Source organism: Lepeophtheirus salmonis, chromosome 6, assembly GCF_016086655.4.
Source record: "Lepeophtheirus salmonis chromosome 6, UVic_Lsal_1.4, whole genome shotgun sequence".
Taxonomy (NCBI): Eukaryota; Metazoa; Arthropoda; class Copepoda; order Siphonostomatoida; family Caligidae; genus Lepeophtheirus; species Lepeophtheirus salmonis.
This window is the reverse complement of record NC_052136.2, coordinates 40,459,434-40,467,181: the sequence shown is the minus strand read 5'-3', so window position 1 is coordinate 40,467,181 and position 7,748 is coordinate 40,459,434. Positions and strand designations below refer to the sequence as shown.

Genomic DNA, 7,748 nt, shown 5'->3' with positions numbered 1-7,748 from the left:
ATACCCTATTACAACTGGTTGTTGAAATACATCTTGATCAAGCTCTAGACTGAAAGTGTAAAAAAAATTTCCCCACACCCGGTACAAGACACGAGCTTCCATTCTTTTAGCATGGCGCTAACTTAATTAATTAAGAATGTAATTAGTATTTGAATCATTTTCTAAATTGGAGCTTAAAATAGTCACAGAAATAGTTGTAAGTTATCTATTATAAAATATTTATTTAAATTAAATTTATCCGGTTGGTATGGCACTGACCCCTCTTCACAAGCAAAAGTATGCGTCCAGTAGACAAATCACGGAAACAATAAAAAATAAATGGACTAATAAATATTAAGGTAATAAATTACTTACTTTTTTTGATAAAAAAATTGCTATTGCCAAAAGACCATTATCATTATTTCCTCGAGTTGAATTATTAAAATCTGTTTGATGTAGCTATTTGGTTCCTCTTTAATTAAAAAAGAAAAATATATGTAGAGCAATCGTAGACCTGGCATATTTAATCAATTTTTCTGGTTTGCTGTCTATTGTTGATCTAAAAATCCTTTACCTGATAGTGTATTGTTAATTTTAATTTAATTATGTATGTACTACTAAAATACTTACTTGTCTGATACAAAACCAAAAGTATTCTCTATAATGCATCTATATCTATAGAGGCTGTAATTAAAAATTGTTTTTACCGAGGTTCCTTTCTGGGCCAGGCTCCAATAAATTAGGCTTCTGAGCTTCTCAGAACTCCGTCATTGTTATTCAGGCCAAAGTCTCCAAAATCTACATTTGTAAGCCTATGGAGGAAAATTAATTGATGAATGAAAACTTACATAACTATAAAGTATTAAAATATTACTCGTAGTTTGCTTCCCCTGTAATTATAATATGTAGAACCCGATTTGTTTGTAGGTTTTAACATTAATGTGCTTCCCATCAATTACACTTAATAGCATTGAAATATGTGCTCTATTATAATAATAAATAATTTATTTTATGTATAGATAAGTCATTTCATATTATTTGTACCTGTAGAACATCGCAGATTGTTGTACAAGTCTCAATCAATACTTTATTAATTGTGCTCCTACCAATCCTAAAATAGAATGATATTTCTGTCTATGAAATTGGAGTATTTGGTTAGATGGTGTTTGAACAATGCATTTGTGATCACCGCTCAAAATTCTTGGCGGGAGCACGCTCCCCATTTTAGAAGAGATACAAAATTGCTTGAATTTTCGCTCATACATATTTGCAATACTTATCCCTTTTCTACATCTTATGAGATAAGGTCAAAGAAATAAATAAATTGAGACTTAAAGAATTATTTTAAAGATTAGAAAAAAGACAGTTGAAGTTTTGTCTCAAGATAAGCTAGAATCTTTTTTTATTTGCTGTACCTGTGGCTCTTTACTTTCTTCTGTTGACTAGCTTGCCTCTCATGTAGCTGGCTAAGCTAAGGAAACTCAAACATTAGTTACCTCAGAGACAACGCCAGCTGCTTCGTGTGCGGAGATTACATTGGAAGATAAATCTTTCTTTTATTTTAAACGAATTTTCCAAACTGAAATACATTTTTCTTATGTTCTTATTTAGTAAATTGAAATTAGATCTCAAAATTTCACGCAAGCTAATGTTCAAAAACTTGAAAAATCTGTGTTCAAGCTCAAACTAATTATCAGGCTAACTGGATAATAGTGCACGAAATATCAAAAGACAATGTCCCCTAAGACAGTGGTTCCCCAACTTTTTGTGCCAAGGTACATCAAAAGATAAATAAAAATTTCTTGACACACCTATTTTCATTTCAACAATTATTTTGATTATTATACATTATTGCTAATGGAGTATGGTTGTCACAAATCGAAGAGCACAATTGAATTTGCCTCAAGATACACTGTTTGGAAACACCTCCCCATTAGTACATAATATTAATATCTATATTGCATGTGATAATGTGAGTTCTAATAATTTAATAATGGTTATTCAATTTTACCTTCTGATTTCTACACTGCTGTCCTTAGTTTCTACTGAGAAAGTATTTTCTAAAGGTGGTCAATTATTTAAGTATATATGCTAGAGTTTCAAAGTTGAAAACTATTATAGTTAAAACATTGGGTTAATCATTTTTATGATTTTTTTAAATTTTAAATATTATTTTAGATCTTTAATTTTATTTGTTTTTGTAGCTTATTTCTCTTCATATTTTGGAAAAAATTATATGTATATAAAAAATTCAGGAAATTAATTGCAATAACAAAGAGTTGTCAAATTCAAATACGAGCGCAAAAATTGAGTGGGACTGCGTTCGCTGCTTTAAAAAATGAACAGAAGTGAGAAGACGCTCACCAAATTAGTAACTGAGCGGGAGTGGGAGCGCACTCAGGATTTCTTGAGCGGTTTAACGCTCTGTATTTGAGTAACTTAAGATTACGCTTTACCTGAGAATAGCCAGTCACACGGAACTTGAAGGTTATAGCAAGTTTCTCAGCTGCTAAAATAGGCAACGTCTGAGAACTTAGAAAACCTCTAGATGTCAGCTTTGGTTGTCTCCAAGCTTAAAAAAATAAATACAATATATAGATATCTATATTCTATATAACGGATATTTTTGATTGTATAAATATATTATGTATAATGTGACTATAAATCCTTGCTATCTCATAAGTATCAATACTTTTGGTTTTATTATTTAAATAATATTAATACATATAAATTTGAAAAATATTTAATAGAATCAATTTATAAAATTATATAAATACTCCTACCATCAAAGAATAAGTAATTGTGTGAATTGGCATTGCCCTTCGTTTCTAACTCCCCTTAAAATATGTTATACATTGGGTTCATATTGGGGGATTTAGAGGGTGGTTTCAGTCCTACGAGAAATTGGGGAGTGCGTTTTTATCACTCCAGGACTTGTGGTTTTTTTTAAAATATGTCCCTTCCTTCTTCCAGCGGTTCTAGACGTCGTAGAGGATATTCTTGATATATGCTGGGCAGTGTTCTGCACAAGCAAATTAGATGATGGGTTTCCTCTGGTCTCCTCCATCGTAAAAACTTGATTTGTATTAAAAGTTGTCTAACTCACTTAAAACTATCGGCGTTGTTGAATGCCACCTGCCTTTGCCCAATGGATACCTCGAATATTTTTTTCACCAAGTATGATTATGCACAACTCTGCCACTTCTCTGTAATATTTTAATAGACTTATTACTTCAAGGAAATTAGTTACTTTTCAATTGTGCTTGTCATCTTCTGTTTCAAGTATTTTCTAACTTTTGGGTTGTTTTTATCCAATTTTTCTCATATTTCCTTCCAGGGAGACCAATGAATTGATTATTATATTCTAAACTGTTTAGTATGTGATTGTTTTATATAATTTTGTGATCGTTGGACTGTTTAATTACTTTTCTAGGAGATCTAATTTTATGCTAAAATCCATATTGCTGTAAATATAACTCATTTTCCTCCTAATAATTAACATTCTATTGTTTTATCATATATATATATCTACATGGATGATTTGAATAACGATAATTTTTTTTTTTGTCTGAATTTCCATCTAACTTTTCGATATGTTTGAACATACCGGTAAGCTATATATTGTACAACTCTAACCAATACATCTATGTGCACTATTCATTTCTCCTTCACTAAATGTTTTTCTTAATTGTAACATACATACAAGGCCATATAAGGTAATACTTTCATAAAACCATGATCTGAATTAGTCAATACAATGAGTGAATCAAGAATATCTTCTATAATATTAGAGAAGATATATCATACTTACAATTATGTAAATAGTTATGCATATTTTATTTATTATAGAATGAATCTCATTATGAATTTTTTAATTAAACTAAGTCAAAAACAACTAACAATAATTATAAGAAGAATGATGTACTTTTATTTGTGAAAAAATTAAACTGGTTTAAGCTCTAACAAAGTAACGGTGTCTGTGTTTATTTGAATTACATAGCATGATACCTAGCAGGGAGATTCAATTTGTACGTAATGTCATAAATTTCCAATTAAATGCACAAAAATAGTGCCCTAAAAGTTTTTGATATGTACTTTGAAACTAATATTTAATATTTTTGTAGGGTTTTATCAGTGTTGGACTTCAAATCGGTCTCATTCCACCTCAGATAATTAATGATGTTGTCATCCTTGTTGTTGGTCATTAAAAGCGTCTTAAAATGGCATCTTTTACACTAATATTTTAGTAAAGTATATCAGATTACCATTGAAATTAGTTTAATAAAACTATAAATATCTTTAAAACACGTATTAAGGACACTTCTGAATAAGACGCCATAGCCTTCTCTCAGAACAATCTTTCATAAATGACGTCATCGTTGACCTAATTTAATAATTGCAGCAAAATATTTTGCTACAATTATTAAATAAAGGCAATATGAAGTATATTTTATGCTTAATGAAATGATAGAAAATTGATTTCTGATTATTCGAATGGTCCATGATGACATCATTTATGAAATATTGTTCTGTACAACAACATTAGTGTCTGATTCGGACGGTCCTTAAAATTTTGGACGGGACCGCACATCAACAGGTTTGAACCAATTAATCCCTGATATTTAGGACAAAAATATGGCCACACAGGCCACTTCAAATAAAACTTTTCAATCTCAATATCTGAGTAGCTCATCTGCCATAATTTGCAATATTACATTCTAGAACTTTCTCCAGATACTTTAAAAATAGGGAGCATCATACCGTTTAGTCAAGATATATTTTTTGAAATAAATAGACATAAGTTCTAATTCCTCTTGCTCCTATAACAGAAAATTAGTAAATGAGTAGAGAAGGGAAAATGAGCGCATTTGGCGTGTAAAAATTAATGACTCTCTACTTGTACAATCTACTTTTAAAAAGTGTAATTTGTACAATCTATGCTTCATAATCCACGCATTTTCATTTAACTAAATATGACTTATCAATTGACTTTAATTTATTTCCTAGGTCAGATGGACTAAATGTGGTACTACCATCTACATTTTCTCCTAATTGGGGAACAAAATTGTGAATTTATTGTTGCATAGAACACAAAATTGATTTATTTATTGAATAATCAGTCTGGCCAAAATTTTTTTGAAGTTCTTGCAAATTTCAATATTATGAATATAAATACTTCAATTAAATTTTAAAACCCATGAAAACTATAATGTTTAAATGTGATCTCACATTAGCTGGTGGTGAAAGTCATAAAATAAAATTAATTCTAAGGAACGAAAGGGAACAATAAAACTAAGTATGGGTTATCAACTTAGTTCAATAATTTTGAAGTTTTTTCTCTCTAAAAATACCTTAATTTCAAAGTAAAAATATTTTTCTTATTTATGAGGAATTTATTGATTGATTAACGGTTATTCCTTAAATTGTTTATAATCTTTAGCAATTCTTTTAATAATTGACATTTTCGTGCAGCGGCTGTAAACAGTGAGCTGAAGTATCTTTAAAGATTAGTTGTTAAAAATAAAAGGCATTTTTCCATAACCAACATCTAGTTTTAAGTGTATAACATCCACTTATTCGCAATTGACGTAATTCATCTAGTTTATATATATTTTTTTATTTAAGGTTGTTTGTATAGGTCTTAAAATTTTAACTCCGTTCCTATTAAGGAGCTTAAGACATCCCATGGAACAATCTTTACTAAATTAAATCATCATTATTGATATTAATCAATCTCAGCTAAATGTGTATAAGAATTATTAATACAATAAATTAGGCCTTAATAAAGAAATAAAGACTATTGGAATGGATGAGAGTTACATACAGTTTTAATCACCGAACGAAATTATATTTTTTTATAGTATCAGGGATACTTGGATTTCAAGGACAGAGGTATGCAATGCCAACACAGACTTGAAATCGTATATTAACTCATAAATTATTTTTGATGCAAATATGACCCATTCCAACCAAACTCTTATTCAATATGATATTCAACAAAAATTTCCCAATCTTTGAATTGATCCTCTGTCACACGGAGGGAGACACTGAAACAGCGCGTAGGTGATCGCAAACGTTGCCTTTTTTGTTGTTGCTCCGGCCATTTTACATTTAGAGAATTGGAAGAAAACAGACCTTGTTTATTTTTTTTCAGCCTTTGTTGAAGTGCGTAATGAAAAAAACAAATAAAAACAGATTTAAAATCGTTCTTAAATGCTAATGCAATTTATAGGTCCCATTCAGTAGTCACATAAAATCCGTTCTTTTCAGGTTGATTCTGGCCTCACGTCCATGATCAATATTGGATCGGGCACCCTTAATAAAAATATGTATTATTTGCATAAGCCAAGATTATATATTCATCAATATATCTGCATCAGGGAAAGAAGAATACAAAAAACTAGAAAAGGAACAACAAAAGCAAATAGGTTTCTTTTAAATAATACATAAAAGAATACAATTTTATTCTATAGAAAAACCTCTAAAATAATGAAAACTTTCTATTATATTAAAACATGTAGTATATTTTTAAACGAGAACATATATAGAAGTTTATAAATAATTTTAAATATGATAACAAACATATTTTCAATATTTTTTTTAACAATTGAATAATTTTTCTTAATATTATCAAATGCAGGTTTAAAAACTTAGGAAATATCTCTTTGAATAGTTTGGTAATTAATTATAAGTTATAAGCAATGCTTTTCAACTTATATGACAAGCCAAACTTGAGTTTTAAAGATTTTGTGCTCGCCCTTTATAAGCAAAAATGATTTGAAGTTTACTAAACTGGAGTTGCCATACATGTTCAAGGGAAATTACACATCATTTGTGAAACATTTGTGAGACAATTACTATTAATCAAGTTAAAATAATATATATTTGTGAAAAGTAGAAACACGGGGTTTTCTATTTTATTTTAATGAAAAAAGACTATTCATGTAACACGAAATTTCGCCACTTATAGTCAAAAGTTCCAAAAATTGCAAAGAAAACAGTATTTGGTAGAATTTTTAGTTTAATTTGAATGGATTTTTGGAAGTATAATGTCTAAAGATGGCACAGCATTAAAATATATTATAAGTATGACTCATCCTGGGCATACAAACGAGTGAGCGGAGAGGGGGAGAGCGAGACATATGGTACTATTGAATAAAATTTATTTAAAAAAAAATTTAGCTGCCTATGGTGCTATTATTTGAGGATAGCATAGGACGTGTTTCTGCTCAATATTTCATATTTATAACATCAATTTCTTCGCTTAAAGTCGCAAATATGATGATATGTTATATAATGAGAAATGAAAAACTAATTACCCGTAAAAAAACTTTACCCTTGACAATATGTAGATTACTAGTAAATTGATAAATGAAATTATTATAACGTATATTTGTGATAGTAAGTTAAATAAATAAGGGTAAATGAAAAAAGTACACTAAAATAACAATAAACTCTTATTAAAAATATTAAATATGTATAAATTTTAATATAATTTTTATGAAGGTAATCAAAATAATTGAAAGTGAGAATTGATACGATATAGAAGTTATTAATAGTAAATAAGCGAAGTGGCAGCGGACACTCAATGACTATAATTTTGTTGCATAATGATAACAAATAAAAAATAAATGTGTGTAAGATTTAGTGGAAGTTGTTACTCAAAACTTCTACTAAATTCAATATGATATCCTCTAGAAAGCTTAGATTCCCACAAATACAGTGGAAATTTTTAGACAATTGATTCTGTCCTCCAAAAAGAATAAGGA

General features: G+C 29.1%; 1 long non-coding RNA gene across 2 annotated transcripts; it reads right to left on the bottom strand.

Annotated features, from left to right (window-relative positions):
* Positions 1 to 691: 691 nt before the first annotated feature.
* On the bottom strand, positions 692 to 2,924 carry LOC121121042 (uncharacterized). 2 transcript variants are annotated; one of them, XR_011780895.1, is made up of 7 exons: positions 2,763 to 2,924; positions 2,436 to 2,551; positions 1,991 to 2,070; positions 1,395 to 1,558; positions 1,024 to 1,090; positions 854 to 963; positions 692 to 791 (listed from the first exon to the last, which is right to left on the bottom strand). It is a non-coding gene; the product is annotated as an uncharacterized lncRNA (long non-coding RNA). The 2 variants fall into 2 exon arrangements; XR_005865321.2 differs by lacking the exons at positions 1,395 to 1,558; positions 1,991 to 2,070.
* Positions 2,925 to 7,748: the final 4,824 nt, after the last annotated feature.